Raw genomic sequence first — 19235 nt, 5'->3', positions numbered from 1 at the left:
CAGAAATGAAGGAAAGCTTCAGTAAGGATTATGTTGAATTAATTTAGGAAGGTAAATATTGTTAACAAATACCATAAAATAACCTAGTAAATGATTCTGATCTCCATTTATCAACTAACACAAAGTCTGTACTCTTCTTTATGTAATTGGTAACATAGTACCTATGGGAAAACAAAATTCCCCAGCTCAAGGGCTCCAAGTGGCTTGTCAGCACAGAGCCTCTCTACTTGCTACTGCAGATTTCCTAAGCAATACTCCACGCAATCCTACAAATCTGGACGTTTTTCTTGGAATGTGAGGTCTCATTTCTGTTTATCAACTTCTCTATTCATTATAAATTATCTGGTGATAAAAGACAAAGACCCTTGTTTTTAGGTTTTTGGAGAAGACTGAGGGTGACGTAGTGATAGACAAGGGCAGGGATTTTTGTTTTCAATTAAATGATATTTCGGTTTAGTGAGAAATTGTTATAGAAATTGTAAAAGATGCTTACTACTTAACAAAGTGCCTGTTTCATTGGTTAAGGATTCTGAAGACCAATTATGATTACAGACACAAATAGATACATAGAATTGTGAATGACCGAAAAACTGAGTGTAATATAGCTCAATCCAATTCTACTAATTAACCAAATAAAAAACTAAATCTTAAAATGTTAGAAGTTAAACAAAATACAGATTTCTTATGGACTCTGCAAATACAGTTTATTAAAGATTTGCTGAATTGTAAACTTATTAACATTCATTAAACCACTGCCTCCCTAAACAAATATTTTGAAGAAGTTAAATTAACTTATAATAATTCCCCCTTTACCCCATCTCAGTGGTCAATATCTAGCATTAAAGAAGCAGTTGTTTTTCTGTTGAAAAACAAGCAGGTACCAAATATGTCCTGGCACCACACATGGACAAGAAGGTGGACCAAGAGACTAGCCAGTTCAACTAGGAGAATGGAGCACTAGTTATACTGGGTGAGATGAGCTTCATAAGCTAAAGTCAGGAGACAGAGAAGACAGCAAGTGCAAGATACAGCTTAAAAACAAAGGTCATGAGGACTTTTAATAACAACGTCTATGAAATTAAAAAGAAAATAGGATTTCCGAACAAAGGCATTAAAAGTCTTAAAACGATGTGAACTAAGCTGCTTAACACGTTGCTAATGATAGAGTCAGCTTCCCTTCCAAGATACTCAGGCTCATGTTCTTTAAAGTTATTGGAAACAAACTGAGGGTTGTTCGAGGGGAGGGAGTGGAGGGATGCGGTAACTAGGTGATACAGGCATTCAGGAGGACACGTGATGTGTGATGAGCACTGGGTATTATATAAGACCGATGAATCACGGACCTCTATTTCTGAAACCAATAATACATTATATTATTTAATATAATTGAATATATTATAATAATATAATTATTATTATAATTATATTAATAATATAATATATTATTTAATTAATTGAATTAAAATAAAATTCAAAAAAAATTTAAGTCATCTGAATATGTAGAAGGACCCTATAAAGATCCTGGGAGTCCAGATATTTCTAGGAATAAACTATCATCTGTAGTCATAAGTGCACAAAATCTTAAAATAGGTAAGTCAGAATTCCTACAGAAACCAGTGCACAGGAACTACTGTCAGAACTCCTATAAAAATGGAGTTAGCTCTGAGATTCTGGTGTTCCACTAATTAACATAGTCTTATCTTTTAAAAGGTGAAAACCCTTGTCTTGTAGGATGGAACATCTCTCAAGAGGGGCCTATCTACTGAGGCAAAAAATACTTCATTTATAAACTCTAAGGACAATATGATTAAAATGGGATTTTTCTCCCCTTCTTCTCTAATTATTTACCTAGATGGAGGTAGGAAGCAACAAAAGTGTGAATACTGAAGTTCCTAACAGATCAGAAAAATGTATGGCAAACTTCTCAATATGGTGGCTATCAAAAAAATGAATATTAATCACACAAGTTGGTTGTGCCATTAGCCAACACATATACATAGCCATCCCCATGTAGTGACTAAAGTTTAAGAAACAATGTGTCATTCCTGTGCTGCCTCTGCAACATGCATGTTGATTGGCACCTTGACTCACCAGTAACATTCACCAACCAACAGAACAAAAGGTCATTATTTGCTCATCACTAGTTTATGTCACCCATTCCTGTAAGATTAAAATACAAATTAAATGGAGGCCATTTCTTAAAATAATTCATCTATGGACCCTTTTTTCGTTATCTATTCATGTCCCCAAATGTTTGCTATCTTGGTGCACTATTGACACACATCATTTTAATAAGTATTTCCTGATTGAATCCTGCTTAGGAATGTAGGTTATCATGTAAGCCACAGCCAGCATACTGGACCTCAAACAGTGACTCCCAAACTTTCCAGCCTGCAGAATACTTTGAGTCAGGATATCACATGATCCCCTCCACAGAACCCCACATTAATATCACGGCCCTTAAATAAACCTTGGAAATAGTCACCTGTACAAATAGAAAACTTATGTAGTCTTCTCATTTCTTAATTATCCTAAAAGCCCATCTGGTGACTTCTGTTTCTTATCAGCTCCACTCAGAGAGGTAGAAACATCTCACATAATCCACTATTCTTCAATATACCGAAACCATAGAAAATGTCTAATCCAAAATTTTCTCTTCAGGTCCCAACGATCTTACCCTCTATTTCTAGTTAGCCCTTAACAGAAACTCTTATTTCCAAGCTCTGTCATATACAAACATGTCTTGTCCATTCCCAGCTATCAAAGTCCAGCTTAAGTCCCATTTTCCCCAACAAGAGTTCCCTAATTCTCTACACCTATAAATGGACTTGTCTGTACTTGGAGAGAACAGAGACACTTGTCATTCTTAAGGTACTTAATATGCCCTCTCTGGTAACAAAAGCAGTTAATCATGCTCTGCCTCCTTGTCCTCATTTAATTTCTTTCATACTACAGAGTGCTACTTTTTAAAAATTACATATGCATCTGCATATTGTCTGCCCTCCACAAATGAGTATAAACTCCATGTTGTAGCAACTTTGGACGTCCTGTTTACCATGGAATCCCTAGGGCATAGAACAATGCTTATCACTTAGTAATTATCATTCAGTAATTATCAAATCAGTAAATTAATATCTACTTTAATTTCCCTGCTGGACTAAAACTTCCTTGAGATTAAGGAATCTCTAAAATTTCTTACAAAAAGAGAGTATTTGCTCTTGGGTAGAGCCAAATAATTTTCAAAGTCACTGCCATCCTAGCCCAATGTATTCCATTTTCCCCAAACATTACCAAGGTAGCTAATGACTAAAATATATTATTAAAAGGCAGTAAAGATGTCACCATTATTTAGGCACTCCTCATCTAATTCATTCTATCTCCTTTTGAGGTATAAACATAAAACTCTAAGTTGTAAAAATTAGGAAATTTTTAATATTAAAAGACAAGAATTTTTATTCTATGTATATTTTTTCTTTTTATGTATTTTCTTAGAAATATAACAATTATAGTATGGGTCACAAGTCTACACAAAAGAATACTGTGTGCCAAGCTTCCTGCCCCATAAAGAGAAAGATTAAATGCTGAATTCACTGCCTATAATTTTAAGAAACCAAAGGCCTAAAAGTATTGGCTTTGCTAGATAACCATGCCATGTGTACACATTTCCACATGGCCCTGCCAATTCTACCTTGACCCACTGCATCCCCTGCTATTTCAGTTCTAAACAAAGATTTATATCAAATTATTTTTTAGTTTTCTGGTGGGGTTAAGATGGGACCACCTAACACATGTTCACTTGGAACCTATTCCAAATTAGATCCTGGCTTCTCTGGAGAAAGAGACCAATTCAGTAGCCTGTTACTGCTCTTGATACAGCACAGGCATTCAGTGTATTTCTACTCTAAAGAAATCTCACATTTGTTAAGTTGGATTTTTAATCTATTGCATATTTTGCATGTAAGTGATAGGTTTATTTAGAGTTCAAAATATAATATATGATTCCCAACACATTACTTTGTGAATAGTACTGCCTAACTGAGGTTATTTTCTCAAAGAAGTTTTAAGTTCTTTCCCTTTCTGGGAGAAGTTGGGACATGGCAGGAGAATGGTTCCTCTCAACTAGTCTAGAATAAACTGACAATATTACTATTTTCCATGATTTAAAAACTGATTTGAAGCACATTTTTAAAAGTGATATCAACATAGAACCCCTTTCTCAGAAATGTGATAGAATCATGTAATTTACAGTTCTAATTAGTATAACTACTTCTATTGTACTCCTTATTCAAATTATTTTCAGAATAAAATTATCTTTTAGTTTATATAGATTTTGTCACTTCTTTGGTTCATACATGTTCAGCAGCAAGTAATAGTAACATCAATCCATTTAATGAAGCAAATTTAAAATGTTGGATTATATATTTATAATGTCACAAAATACCCATCTATTAACTATTGCTCTAGATTAAGGGTAAGAAGGAGATACGTTTGCATTGCTGTTATTGGTTATTTTAATGATCTTAACTACCGCACTTAGTTTTCTGAATATTTCTATAGCTGGACATGATTAAGAGACTCAACAACTAAGATTCACTAAAAAATGATAACCTTATAAAAATACTTTAGGATGACCTAACTAACTGAATTAGGTATCTCCTGCAGACGTGTGAATGAACCCACCATGATCTATCTGTATCTTTTAATGATCATATTAGTGTTGACCTAGAAATATTTGAGACAAGGTAGCTTTCTTTTTTTTATTCAATCTTATCTAGGTCTTTTCACTGAGTACCATGAAATATTCATTGATGGGAACTCAAAAATATTAATAACTATAATGATATTGTTTGAAGTGGTGATAAACCATTAATGTACCATGAGGTTCAACAACAGGATCAGAATCACTTAACAGAAAATTGATCATAGAACGACCTTCTGAATAAATGTGTCATTGGAACAGTTTTACCTGTTAGGTGATATAAACTAAATCTTAAGAAGCAGATCAGGCTGGAATTATTTCTTTTTAGCACAAACTAGTAGGATCAAAAATTCACTTTCAATCTGCCGTAACTGTCTAAATTCCATATTAAACAATTTCTGGATCTCTATAAAAAATTTAAACAATTAAAGTTCAAAATATTAAAAATTTGCTTATTATATTCATACCCATATAGTGCAAAGTACATCTAGATCATTCTTTGTGCTTTATCATCCTAAGTGTCTTGCATTCCTATTGTGTTAAATCATCACCATTTTGCTTACTAGATAGTTTTAACTAGTCTAGTACTGCATGAATGCAGGACCAGGTACAGAACAAAGACTACAACCTCAGCTTCCCAACCAACAGCTTGATGCTGTGAGCCCCCATGCCATGTGCTGTGATCATGAGTGATGGAGCTGTTCTGACTGCAAGCTACCCTCAAATAATGATCCACAAAGTTAATCAAAAGGGCTTCCCTGTTCAATATTTACCTGTTACTCATTGACAGCCACTGTCTACATTGCCATCTAGAATGTACAGAATGAGATCAGAAATACTAAGCTCAAACAGCCCAAGTGCTCTGAAGTACCAAGCACCAAGAAAGCAGAATTAAGCTGCCCTTCAAACCACCCCTGACACTAAACATGTCTGCACGAGTTCCACAGCAGCAACACACTGCTACTTCCTGGATATGGAGGCCCAATTAGTTGCTGATAATAAGGGGGATGAAAGGAAGACTACCACATGAGAAATAAAAAAAAGAAAGAAAAGAAAGGCAATATTAGGTATCAAAATAAAAACATGGAGGGAAAAATAGTAATTTCCTGTATTTGGGCAAAAAGATAATATTCCCTTCTTGATGTGATCTCCTTGCTTTTATGTACTAGGAAAGTCATATCTATCCTGAAAATTATTTTTCTCATTTTAATATACATTCAACATTTTAAGCTACAAAATAATAAGAAAACATTGATCGTTTTATGTGTTAGGGTATTTAAATACTGTTTGCCAGTCTGTCAATCAAATGTACCCAGAGGGATACTGACCAGCCTCCATGTCCACCTCTAAAGAGAGGCAGGTATCAGACTGATCGTAATGCAATTCTCTCCTGTTATTTTTAACCATCAGCTGAAAAGCAAGGCTTACTATGAGACCTTATTATTCACATTTATTACCCATGCAGCTTGGCAGGTCTTGAACATGGGGTTTAAAGAAGGAAAGTCACTCCAAATGTCAATCCTCTTTTAACTAATTTTTCCTAAACACTTAGGAAAGATAAACACTATCTGAACACTTAATATGTACCAGCATTGTTGTAAGTACTTTACACGCATTTGTTCATTTACTCCTATAGCAAACCCTAGGAGAGAAATTACTACCAATTTACAGACCAGAAAAATAGGGAACAGAGAACTTATGCAACTTGTTCAAGATCACCCAGCAAAATAAATGACTCAAATAGGGTTGGAATCCCTCAGTCTCATTAGAGCCTGTGTTTTTGTCCACTATACTGAAACTGCCTCTAATTCCATTTAGCACTACTGAGAAGGTAAGATGACCACTGCCCTATAGTAAGTACCTAAGAAAGGTTTGTGGATTGATAAATGAATACATATCTTAAAGGAACATGCACTCTTATTAAGATCTACATCCATAGACAGACACGTATACTTTCACTTATAAGTTTATGACCTGCTTCCTCATTCAATTTAAGAGTACCTAAGGGTACTTATTTGCTTATAGACAACTGAATGCCACCTCACATGTGATACAGAGTAAATGATGCATTAGAATTGAATCCTGGATTCAATATTGACTTTCTTCTTCCTTTTATATCCCCTCTCAATCCACTCCCTCAGAAAATCCTGTTGGCTCTTCCTTCAGAATATATCAGACTCCCAATTCTTCTCACCACCTCTACTTCCACACCCTCCATGTAAACCATGTTGATGATGACCATGATAGTCTCTGCACAAGTCTCCCTGTTTCCACCCATGTTCCCCTGAAGCACATGCTCAGCTAGCAGCGGGCTGATTCTAAAACTTCAGTCAGATCCCATTAGTTTTCAAGTCCCAATCCTCCCAAGGCTCCCTTTCCAGTGGAGGCTGAAAGGCCAAAAGCCTTACCAGGGTCCTATGTGGTGGCCCCCCATGACTCCCCCTCCCTGCCTCTAGCCAGAGTCCTTGCTCTTTCTGACCCACTGCACCAGCCTCCCCACAATCTTCAAAAGTGGCAAAAGTGCTTCAGCTTCTGAGCCTTTATGGCAGGTGCTCACTCTGCCTGGAGAATTTTCCCCAGGGGTATCTGGGGCCTAACCACCTCACTTCCTAACAGTCTTTACTCAAATGTCATTTAAGATTTTATTTATTCATGAGAGAGACAGAGAGGCAGAGACAGAAGCAGGATCCATGCAGGGAGCCTGATGTAGGACTCGATCCCAGGACTCCAGGATCACACCTGGGCCGAAGGCAGGCACTAAACCACTGAGCCACCCAGGGATCCCCTCAAATGTCATCTTCTTAAATGGGGTTGCACCTACTTGAAACCATAACACACTCCTCTTCACCCGGAACTCCTAATTCCTTCTTAACCTTCTCCATTTTTGTTCCACAGCACTGACCACGACTGCCTAGACAATATTGTATTCTCAGTTTGTAACTTTAACTATTTACTATCAGTCTCTAATGCCCTCCAACTCTGAGGAAAGAGATTCTGGTCTTAGTTCATTATCCCAACACAATAGTTCCTGGGTAGAAGGTACCAAATAAATATGTTGAATTAAGAAAAGAGAGAAACACTGTGGATAATGCTGAAGCACAGAGTCAGTCTGTGTGTGTTGTGCCTAACAAGATTAAGTGGACATGGCTCATAGGAGCAGAGAGAACTTCTGGTGAGAGGTACCCTAGTTGGGGGGAAAGGGAAGACAGATTGGCTCAAGACCAGTGGGTCTTGAACACTAAGCCAAGACTATAGACACCATACAGTAAGATGGAACCATTAAGGACTTTGAAACAGGATTTTAATCTGGTAACTATAGGGTGGTCCAAAAAGATACTTTTGCATTCCCTTGCACAGTACTTCGTATACAGGAGACCTCTAGCATTTATCTAAATTTGAAGAAGATAGGAGATAAGACAACTAAACGGAAGACTGTAACAAGCTAGGCACAAAATAATTTAGGTCAAGGAGGTGGGAACAGAAGGTAAGTTTTTTGGTTTTGGTTTTGTGTGTTTTACAAGAAATAATGCTAAAAACAGACTATTGGAGACAAGAGGACAAGCGTCCAAGAGCAAGCCTGAATGACTACAAAAATTAGGATAAAGTGTAAGTAGTACAGGGTAGGAGAGGATAATTTTAAGGAAAACACAGAGCTCTGTTTTGGGGGCATGGCTGCACAGTCGTAGAGGGAACCCCAGACTGGGAAATGAGTAAGGTCACACTCTTCAGGCAGGCCCTACCCCATGACAGCTGTGTGAAAGTGTTCATATCACTTAACATCTAGGACTCAAAGGGTTTTTGTTTAGTGTTGGGTTTTGTTTTGTTTTGTGTTTTTTTTTTTTCATAGAGAAAGATAAAACACAGTTCACTGGGTTACTGTAAGGATTAATTGGCAAAAAAAAAAAAAAAAAAAAAACCAAAACCGGATTAATTGGCAATGTCTATAGAAGTGCCTGCAAATTTGCTGACCATTACATGTGTATGCTGAAGTCAAGCAAACCACAAGTAGAAACCTCAAGTCATTTGGAAATACAAAACTCAAGTTGGCAAAGAGGTGGGACTCAAGATGAAAACTTGGGACTCATCTACTTTTGTGTGATAACTGGAAATTTCATCTGTCCTTATCCTGCAAAGGGCAGACCTAATTGTCCCCCTACTGGAGAATATACAGATATGCATACAAAGGCCATTAAACAATTAGCATTCAGATACAACATACTTATTCTTTTCTATAGATGAGGCTTTAAGTTCCTCAGGATCTTGTTCTACAGAACTAGATTTCAACAAACTACTCTTGTACAGTGGATGTTTCTTATGGACTAGTATCATCCTGCTCCAAACGGCCACTTCATCCAATTGAAAGTGGAACTGCTGGGCCACACTGACCTGTAGTGTTCTGTCATGAACAGTCATCAGATTAAACCTTATTAGCTATGTAAGTTGAGCAGCCACCCAAGCTCTGTGCCTTCATTTTCTTGAGTGCCAAATGAGAATATTACCTAATAACTTCAAATATGGATGTGAAGGTCAATTACAACAATGCCTAGAGACCACAGAACACCAGACTTGGAACAGGTTACTTCTCTCCTGATGTCAGCCTCCTCTATCTCCCTGCATACAGAAAACCAGCCAACACAGAAACAGGAATGGTGAAACTCAACCACAACTTCACTGTCAAGAGTTAAAACTTATGTTGTTCACAGAAGATCAATTTTGTATCACAATGGAAGATCTCACCTTCTGTGAGTATTTCCTGTGGATGGAAGAATAAATTCAGCTGTATTCGTTCTCTATAGCTCAGAGCCTGAAGTTGTGAAAACACTATATCACAGCAATCATTTGTGTCTGGCAAACTCCTCCTGAAGAGAGCCAATAAAGGTGTATGTGGTATAAGTGAACCAAACTTGCCACTAGATTCTTATAAAAATGTATTCTACTTAAAATCTGCCGGCCCATAATTCTAGTTTTCTAGTCTTCCCTTCCCCAAGACATTTCACAAATACAGTAAATATTTTTTTAAAAATCAGCTTTATTTATTCCTACCAGCCTCACAAATTTATTTCTAGGTCTTAAAAGCAGCATTCAGAAAAGAGGGTAAACAATCCCACTATCAGATGAATTTATTGATCATCAATTTTATAAGAGCTCAAGAAGTCCCCCTACCCTTCACCATCCTCCCCACTGGATAGGTCTCCAAACCTCTTCTTTTAAAAACATGGTGACATGAATGTCACTGCTTTCACCATTATTAATTCAAGACTTAGGACACATGATGAATTTCTCCAGGGAGATGAGAATCCAAGCTGTTGCTTATTTTTCCCTTTTCAAGCCATCAAGCAGTTAGGTAGTCACTAGAAAACCATGCTCCTTTTCTGGAAGTGAACAAAGACCTCCCCATGATTACTGCAAACATGTTCTTCACCAGGAAATCCAGCTGGTGTTTAAAGCACACAAGACAGGAGGTTCCATGCCTGAATGCACCATACAGACTCCATTTCATTCCTAAGAAAGTTTCATTAGTGGAAGTAGAGAAGAGGACAACCCTCAAGAAGACCATGTACTTCCTGGTTTCAAGGTCAAGGCATGCGATTGGCTCTGATTTGCTCTGAGTACCCCTGACAGGAAACAGTCGAGAAAAGATGCTGTTATGAAAGCTTATGTTGGTTGAAATGCAAGTGAGGACAACTGCTAGTGCAAGAAACCGGACTCTCCTCATTGGTACCTAGTAAGAAAAGGCAAAGAGTGAGGCTCGTTACATAATCAAATATATAGATACCACTGCATTTAGCATTTATTGCTGAGATTATTTTATAACTGGTCTGAGAGGAAGGCAGGGAAGGCCAATTAGGTTTTAAGTAGGATGTAGTGATCATCTACTTAATCACATAAATCTCAAACAGTCAATTCCAAAGAATCCTCACCCTGCTAAGGGCATCACAAAGGTCTCACGTTTGACAATAGAAAAATCACCCAAGAACGCTTTCCTTACATGCTGGCCATTGAACCAAAATTCTCCCAAGACCCAGGCTTTTCTGGTTTGAAAACCAGAGCAAAATAGCTCAGTGCTGAACACAATAAATAGAACTCACTTTATAAGCAACCTCAATAATGATGTAGATGTGGCATGTGAGAATGTGTAAAGTGACCAGAAAACTCCATCTCATCATCCAGCAGTTACTTCTTACACATGTACATGTTCTAATCTTAAAAAGCCTTGTTACTACAACCTACCACACCCTTCTCACCATTTGTTTCATCTTCTAACTTTCAAAACTATTTCTAAATGATGAAGTACTAGATAAAAAGCAAATTGAGATGGTAGGGAAGGAATTTTTCTGCTTAAGATTTCAGTCACTATTGCCACTAACATCACTGGTTCCTGCTGGAACGTTCTCTCCCCTGCCACCAAGCACAAGACGTTTCCCCAACAAGAAGCTGATAGAAGTTGTGAAGAAATATACAAACTGCAACAGGAAAAAAAAATTCACGAAGGGAAATCTCTGCAAAACATGGTTTCTAAATGGAAGGTGACCCTACAGCTTCTAGCTTCCCTTAAATAAGCTGCTTGTGTACCAGTTAGAATGTGGCCCCAGAAGCTTCCTAGCTGAGACAACTTCAGGACGAATGCATGACAAAATGCCTATATATGTAGATACCTGTCAAAGATGACATGCTTATCAACCCAATTATATATAGACCCGAAGTTGTGAACAGTGGTTATCTATGTGTGGCACAACTACAAAAGTTGTAGTTTTTCCTCTATGTTTATCTGCATTTTCCAAGTGTTCCAGAATGAAAATGTATTGTACCTTTCTGAAGAATACTCAGCTATTCCAAGAGAAAATAAAACTAATGTAGGAATCTGCCCATTCACTAACCCAAAGTCATGGCAGTGGGCTTAGTCAAAAGAAATTCTAAGATTATCTCCCCAATACAAGTTGACAGGATGCACAGTGTGCTCCCTAAGCTCCAAAATAACACAAATCCAAACCTGAGGTCATTTACTGAACAGAGGACAGGGAGTTCCCAGAACCAATAATAGACCAATGCATGGAAATAAAAGTTCTGAGTAGGGTCAAGTTGAAATCATAACCTCATCCCTTTCTTCTTGGGAAAACTATTAGGAAAGGTATTATAGATCTATAAAAATCTTTTAAAATCTATAAAATCTATAAATTATAAGTCTTTTCATGAAAAGAAACCCTATTGCATTTTTCCCTACTATAAACACACTGTTTATATAGTATTATGATCTATTGCTCAAAAAGTGGGGATTCCACATTTTTCATGAGGAAGATTTTCTAAATTTCCAAGGAATATGAAATTTTCTGTTATAGGTTAATTTACCCCATTCTGAATATTCATTGAAGTTCAGAATTATTCCCTTTAAGTATGTACTTTACTTTGAATGTTTTGAAGATGGAAATTCTTTCTTGCAAGTTACATTATATAAAGCATAGTAACAAGTGGCAGATATAATACAGAATTCAGGAGGTGTTCTTTTAGGAATTCAGCATTTCCACAGCCACAATGGCTCACCCCACTGGAAGGTGAATGTTTACTATTTCTATTTTGCAGACATGAGTTTTTTGGGGTTTTTTTGACAGGAGTTCTTTGATATGAACACTTGTACCTTAAGTTACAGGAGGAACAAAGGAGTATTCATTTAGTGAGTACTTATTATATGCCAAGCACCAGTGTTTTATGGTGTGGGCCTTATGCTCTAAGTCAAACAGACTGAGGTTTAATGCAGAGTCAAATTTTTTGTCAAGGGCCACATAGTAAACATTTGAGACTGTGGACCATATGGTCTCTGTCAGCACTACTCAACCCTGCCACTAACACAAAAACAGTCACAGGCAATGTAGAAGTGGATGGGTATGTTGTGGTCTAATAAAACTTAATTTACAACAACAGGTAAGGGGATGGGAGAGCAGATTGGTCCAGTGAGCAATCATTTGGTGATGCTAAACTCAATTTCACCTTATCCTGCCTTCTTAACCTTGAGTGCACTGGTCCAGCTCGCTTAAGACCCCTGTTATCTGCAAAATGGTGGTTAAAAAAAAAAAAATCATACTTAGTACCTAAACTTATCATGAATATTTTTTAAAATGTCAAGGCATTTGCCCACTGATTCTCCAAAACAGCTATCAGATCATTTTCATTCTTACCCCATTTTAGAAGTGAGAAAACCGGAGCATTACGAGTTAAGAAACTTAGCCACAGTCCCAGATTTAATCATTATGGGGCGAGGATCAAACTCTGATCCATTTCCAGGAGGTTTAACTACCTCTAGCAAGGATTAAATACTATTGTGTGGACCTGTGGATCTCTTAAAATACGTGCTCACCAAGACTAAAGCATAATTTTTCCACTCTAATGCATAAACTAAGTCCAAAAATTCACTCAAGACAACTTTACACAGAACACACAGAACAAGCTGTTCTTAAGGTGAGAATTTATTAAAACCATAGTGTATGTATAACTAAGTTTGCTGTATTATTTTTTAAGACCTGGGCACAAGCACATTAGTCTCCTGGTCTCTCTCTGAAACCACTGTGAGTGATTTTGAACACTGTAGTTCAACAGCACACATACAAAAGGTTCATTGTAGCTCTATTCCTCTCACCTTGACCTTTGCCTTCTCAAGTTTCTAGAGAGTTCTTATACATACTTCAGGTGTGTCAGTAGCCAATTATTTTTAAAAATCGAGGCAGGCACTTCTCTCATCACAAAAATATATACTCAGGTAAAGCCAATTAATAGTCTTTCATTTTAAGTCATGTCTCCTGTGCCTGTCCATTTTTTTTACTCTCTGCCATTAGTTTATCTTGAGTTATAAGTAATCTGGGAGGAGAGAGGCAAATATGGTGTACCTCAAACCAGGAAAAGTAATGAACTTATAGACAGGCCTGAACTGGTTTTCATACTGGTAGTGTCCTACAAGATGTTTAGAAGTCAAAAATAGCTTCAAACTAACAAACACAGCATGACTGCACATTCTCCATGCAAAGCACATGAGAGGAGTTTCCCAACAAAGAGAGGCTGAGATGGTGGGCCACTCTTATAGGTTTCCTGCCTGTCAGGGCTAAGCAACTTGCAGAGCTGTTTTCTGACTTGCAGTCTCCACCACAATCTCCTTTTTCTGAAAGCTTTTCCAGGGCTCGCCCAGGATGGCAGTCCACCCCAATGACTCAGCTTCCCTTTCTCCAGCCTCAAGTCCTATCACCCTTATTGCGCCCTCCACTCCTGACATATGCCATCTGCAATTTCTTATGCCAGAAATACCTGTCTTTGGGCTCAAATCACTACTTCAAGCAATCAAAATCTCTCCCCCAAATCAAAATCTCTTCTGTGAAGATCACCAGGGCCTACCTCCACTGTTTAAACTCACACACACCCTTTCATAGTGCCACCGGAGATAGCTCTTACACAGAATCCCAATTACTTGTTCACATCAGTCTTCTAGGCTTCTGCAGGGCAAAGGTTTTCTTAGTCACCTCTAAGTCAGTTTATGCAGAACAACACCTGACCCATGGGTGAAGATCAAAATATAGTTGTTAAATGAATGAATAAATTAGCTCCTTTTTAAGCTAGCCTGGCATTAGCCCTAAATAATACACCATCCACATTACCAAAGTATACCACTTCAAGTCATTTACAGGCAAAAATCATTGGTGTGATGCTAAAATTAACTGGGAGAAACCACCAGAAACCATGCTGAGGTCTGAAAGGCATGATGTGGAAATTAGAATTCATTTGGATGTCGAAAAGCTTGAAGCAGTTCTTGCTAGGAAGTTCAATGTCTGTTTAACATGCAGATTCTATTAGAGCTCTTTATGAAGTTCATTGTATATTTCTCTTTTCTCAATTCTTTGTTATTTACTGATCCAACTACAACTGGCATAAATTATTCCAATGGCGGGGGAGGGGGTGTGGGGCCTGTATAATTGCAATCAATCAATCAGGTTAAACAGCCAGAAAAATTCACTGCTGCTGCGGCTAGAGCCTCCTTGACCTTTCCCTCCCAGTCAGTACAGGTGACCATCTATCCCCCCAGCAGCCTGCCTGACAAGGAACCTGTCTTGTTCTCCTTAATTGGGAGAACACGTGCAACTGGTTAGCACTCTGTCTGGCACAACGCAGCTGATAAAGACTGGGGAGTTACTTCTTTATTCGTTCTCTTCTTGTCTGTGGACCTCGTTAATTTCCTCTTTTTGGAGTCTGGTTTGTCCACTTCCAAACCCACGCTTCTTAGCCAAAGCCAGCCTTATGATATACTGAGCAGGAGAGCACCCTCATTCTGGGTTTCTTCTTTTCAGGAAAGAAAGAAAACATTCCCTCTCCTTTCCCAGCCCAAAATTAATATTTCCAATTCCTGTCTAGGTGCCTGACATTATTCCATTGGAGAATTCCCTTTTTTGCTTGAATTCTTTCACTCAGTTGCCTATTAAAATGCAAATGGCCCTGAGAAGAGTAACATTATCTGTGAACAACACCTGATCTGCAATGAGGGGTATGACAAAAGTGCCTCTGGCAAAGGCCTGGACAGGAAACACTCACCAGGTACCAAGAAGGAATGAATTTCATGGAGGTAAAGGGGCCTGGACAACTCTCCCAATTTGGCCAATGGCCCTTTCCTTCTCTATAGGTAACAACTGTCTAGTCGAGGACAAACACCTTCTTAATCTTGGAGAGGAGGAACTTGGGGGAAAGCTCTTTAAAATTTAGGGTACTGAAGGAATTCCTACAACAGCACAGCATGTGGTCACCAAACAGTCATTTAAGCTCCAGTCTCCCCGGACTCCCCAGACTCCATCTTCTCTAAATATTAGTGAAATTGTTGTTCTTGAACCCAGCTACAATACGGTCACAGGGCCAAACTGTGACAAGCTTCGAGGCTCTAAAAGGCCTTACTCAGTTTACTACTTCCCAGTTATCTTTTCTCACCATCACATATTTAACCCAAGTGATTGCCACTGTATTCTGTGATAAAATTCCATCTCGTGTCCATGGAAATGTCATTTCCTCCAACTCAAATATTTTCTTGCCTTTATTTAGAAGTTTAAAGTTATAATTATTTTGAAAAGGGTGGTCTTCTCTTTTTTCAGACTCTCCACACTTTTACTTTTGCTTGAAAATAGAGAAAACAAATAAGACAATTGTTTTAATTGCAAAGAACTGTGGCATCTCCCAATCAAACCACTGTTTTACAGGTGAACTTACTAAAATCCAGAGATATTATTGCCAACTTAAAGACATCTTGAAAAATGGAGAAAGAGGACTGAGTTCTGTTTCAGCACTTACCAAAATAATTAACAAAAAATTTGTCAAATATTTACAATATGGTTAGTGTGTTTGAAAACCCTATCCTTTGCCAAGAAAATTATCACAGACTACAATTTTAAGTTGGCCATGTCATAAATATTTAATATAAGAACTTAGAATAACTACCATTTTAAAATTCTATAGACATTTTGAATTAACCACAGGTTTTATATTCCTGTGTACTTTAAATTTTCAATATTACTAAAATTATTTAATAACTCCCAATAACATCTAAATCCCACATGTTTTAAAACGTAAAAAAAAAAAATCACAATTCTAAAACCACAGAATTGCAGTTGAAAGGATCAAGAACAGTGATGTGCTGGTAAATATTTAACAACTCGTTGGGATAAGAGGGCACCTGATTTGAAGCACTTTCCAATTTCCATAGTGCGAATACTTTGCCCAATTTCCAGTTACTAACATGAGGTCAGGGATCACAGAATGGGAAAGATGTGCATACAATGATTCTCATGGGCCCATGCAAGTCGGCACCAGCACATTCTGATAGAAGAGATAGACAGGGCAGCCTTTTCATTTCAGACCATTTCTTTCTTTATAACCCCCTGTATCCTGAATGCAATGACGTAACACCCATTCTTATTATGTTTATATACTTACCTACCAACTCTATTACAGAAGCTCTCAATCTTTTTCGGATATAAAACACAAATGTTTTATCTCAGGGTCTACCCCATTGACACAAATGTTTTATGTACATTTACATACACACATAAAACAAAAACAGAAGCCTCACAAGATAAAACACACACTCATTAAGTACAATGCACTGAAGTTTTTTATTCTTTTCTATTTTTTTTTTTAAATTCTGATCTTAATCCACTAAATTGGACTTCTATCCCACTATTTGGGGAGGGCCCGCAAAATTGAAACAGTGCTGAAACAGACTAAGCTCATTGAAGATAAAATTATGTCATTAGTCTGTATCTATCCCTATCTCTAGTAGTAATTATTGAGACCCAAGAAGGTTAAGTAACTGCCCAACGGTGCCCCTGCAGTCACTGACAAAAGATCCTTAAAGGCAAGTGATAATTCATTAAACAGAATCAGGATTATCATGGCTTAAAACTGAAAGCTAGAGTGCCTTCCAGGACCACCACCCCTTCACCAGAAATTGACAGAGAACTGACCTCATCAGTGATAAAAGTTTGGTCTTTTATCTATCATAGCCCTATGAACAACTCTGCCAGTTTACCTAGAAAGGAAATCTGAGCAACCACCATTTCCCTATTATTGATACTATTCACCCCTCAAGAGTGTTGGAAAAGTACCCATCTTTTTCACAAAAATATTTTCAACCCTATAGAAACTACACAAATGCCAACTATTATTATATAAAATACACATATTTCTATGTAACATACATTACCATCAGCTTCCTGATAGCCAGAAGCCAAAGATGAAGTTGAAGAAAGTACTCACTCAGGAAAATAAAATCTGAATCCACGGACTTTTCAGTGTGTTCATGCACCACATGCTTTTCTTATAGGTGCTATGAAATGTACACTATAGTTTCAAGACAATCCAGATAAGCATCTTCACTAAAATACACAACACCATTAATCATCTCAGTGACAGTGCTCCAATTTAACATCTTGGGGATTTCCTCCCCTTCTTCATCATTTATTTGCCAATATTTCCTTGTTATGAATATCCCCCTAGTGACTTTCCCTGGCAGTCACAGCTGCGCTGCCTACTGTGTCTACCTTGACTACAAATAACACAAATCCTTTAAAAAAAAACAAAAACAAAAAAACTCCAGCCCTTGGGATGATACCTACAGTTAGAAAGGTAGCCATACTGTGGGCTGAATTCCTAGTGACCTCATCTAAGTTCCCAGCTTTAAACTGACAAGGCTCCACCACTACGCTGATGATGATTTCAGACACTTGAAATTTGCTTAATTACAAGTGAACAACAGTTGGCTGTTGGCCTCCAATTACTTGAATGGTCAATAGTTACCTGCTGCTTTCAGATGGTCCTTAAAGGACCCCCTTCTTATACAGCAAAAAGTTTCTTCAATGTTTCCATGAATCACAACAGAGCCACAAAAATCACTAGCAAGTCCTAGAAACCTGACCACTATGAGCCACAATAAGGATGACTTACAGATAACAAGAATTTTTCAAAAAGTATGATCAGTAACAATTTTGCATTTTAATCATACCAATTCTGATGAGAAATTCTGTGTAGGCAACAGAATATCAAGAAATAGAGTCAAAGAAAAATAAATAGCAAAGATACAGAGAAGAGTCTCTGCTCCATCTGGTATCCATTTTGTGTCCCTTCACTGGCTCCAGAATTTGCTGACTGTAAAATGGAAACCATGAAAGAAAATGCTCTACAACCAACTGGAGGAGTAAATGAATATAGAACTCACCAGCTTGTTTTCGAAAAGGATTTTTAAGGAAAAAGGGGTTTTTTTTTTTTTCAATAATGGAACTCCACTACAAAGGAAGAATTTTTAGACAAAAAACACACCAAAGTATATCTACAAAGTCTATCTGGAAGGTCTGATGCCTTTAGTGGAACTAGGTTTACCTTACTTCATATTTTCTATAGAATAACTTATTTAATTAAAGGTTAATGTTGCTTCAGTCAATATTCCATAACGTTTATGGAAAGCATAAAATTTTATCCTTTTGGGAAGACTCCAATTTAGACTATTGTTTTAAAAAAAACAAAAACTTCCTTCTTAGCCAAAGCAACACAAGTCAAAGCTCTGATACACTGAAATGCCTTTCCTTTCCAGAGCCGAGCGTTTACTTCAGTGATAGCAGCAACACCTCATTACCAACAGTGCAGATTCTGTTAAGTAATGGACAAAGCAAATGGCAGCAAAGGCAGAGGACTCAACTTCAATTTAACTGTCCTGTAAGGTACATAGTAATTAGCTGCAAAGCTCTGAAATCTTAGCTAGCATGTTAAGTCTGCTACATGACAGTATAATTTGACTTCTTAAAGGATTATGCAAATTACAACTCATCATTCCATTACAGGATTGAAAAAAAGTGACAGCTAATTTATACATAACACACCTTTCAAATCCCTAAGATGCGTAGCACCTGTGCAATGTATTTTGCCGAGATTCTCTTGCATATAAGTACTTGTTTATTGCAATATAAAGAAGCTTACCTAAGAGCTTTAATATAGTCATTTTTAAAAACTTTTAGACCACAATTTCAAA

At 37.4% G+C, this 19235-nt stretch overlaps 1 protein-coding gene across 6 annotated transcripts in view; it reads right to left on the bottom strand.

Annotated features, from left to right (window-relative positions):
- The window catches only part of NPAS3 (neuronal PAS domain protein 3), an 853690-nt gene that overhangs the window by 714955 nt on the left and 119500 nt on the right, over positions 1 to 19235 (bottom strand). The gene's annotated exons all lie outside the window — the stretch shown is intronic.

This window comes from Canis lupus, chromosome 8 (genome assembly GCF_003254725.2).
Source record: "Canis lupus dingo isolate Sandy chromosome 8, ASM325472v2, whole genome shotgun sequence".
Classification (NCBI taxonomy): Eukaryota; Metazoa; Chordata; class Mammalia; order Carnivora; family Canidae; genus Canis; species Canis lupus.
Note: the sequence above shows the minus strand (reverse complement) of the source record. Positions and strands in the feature narration are given on the sequence as shown.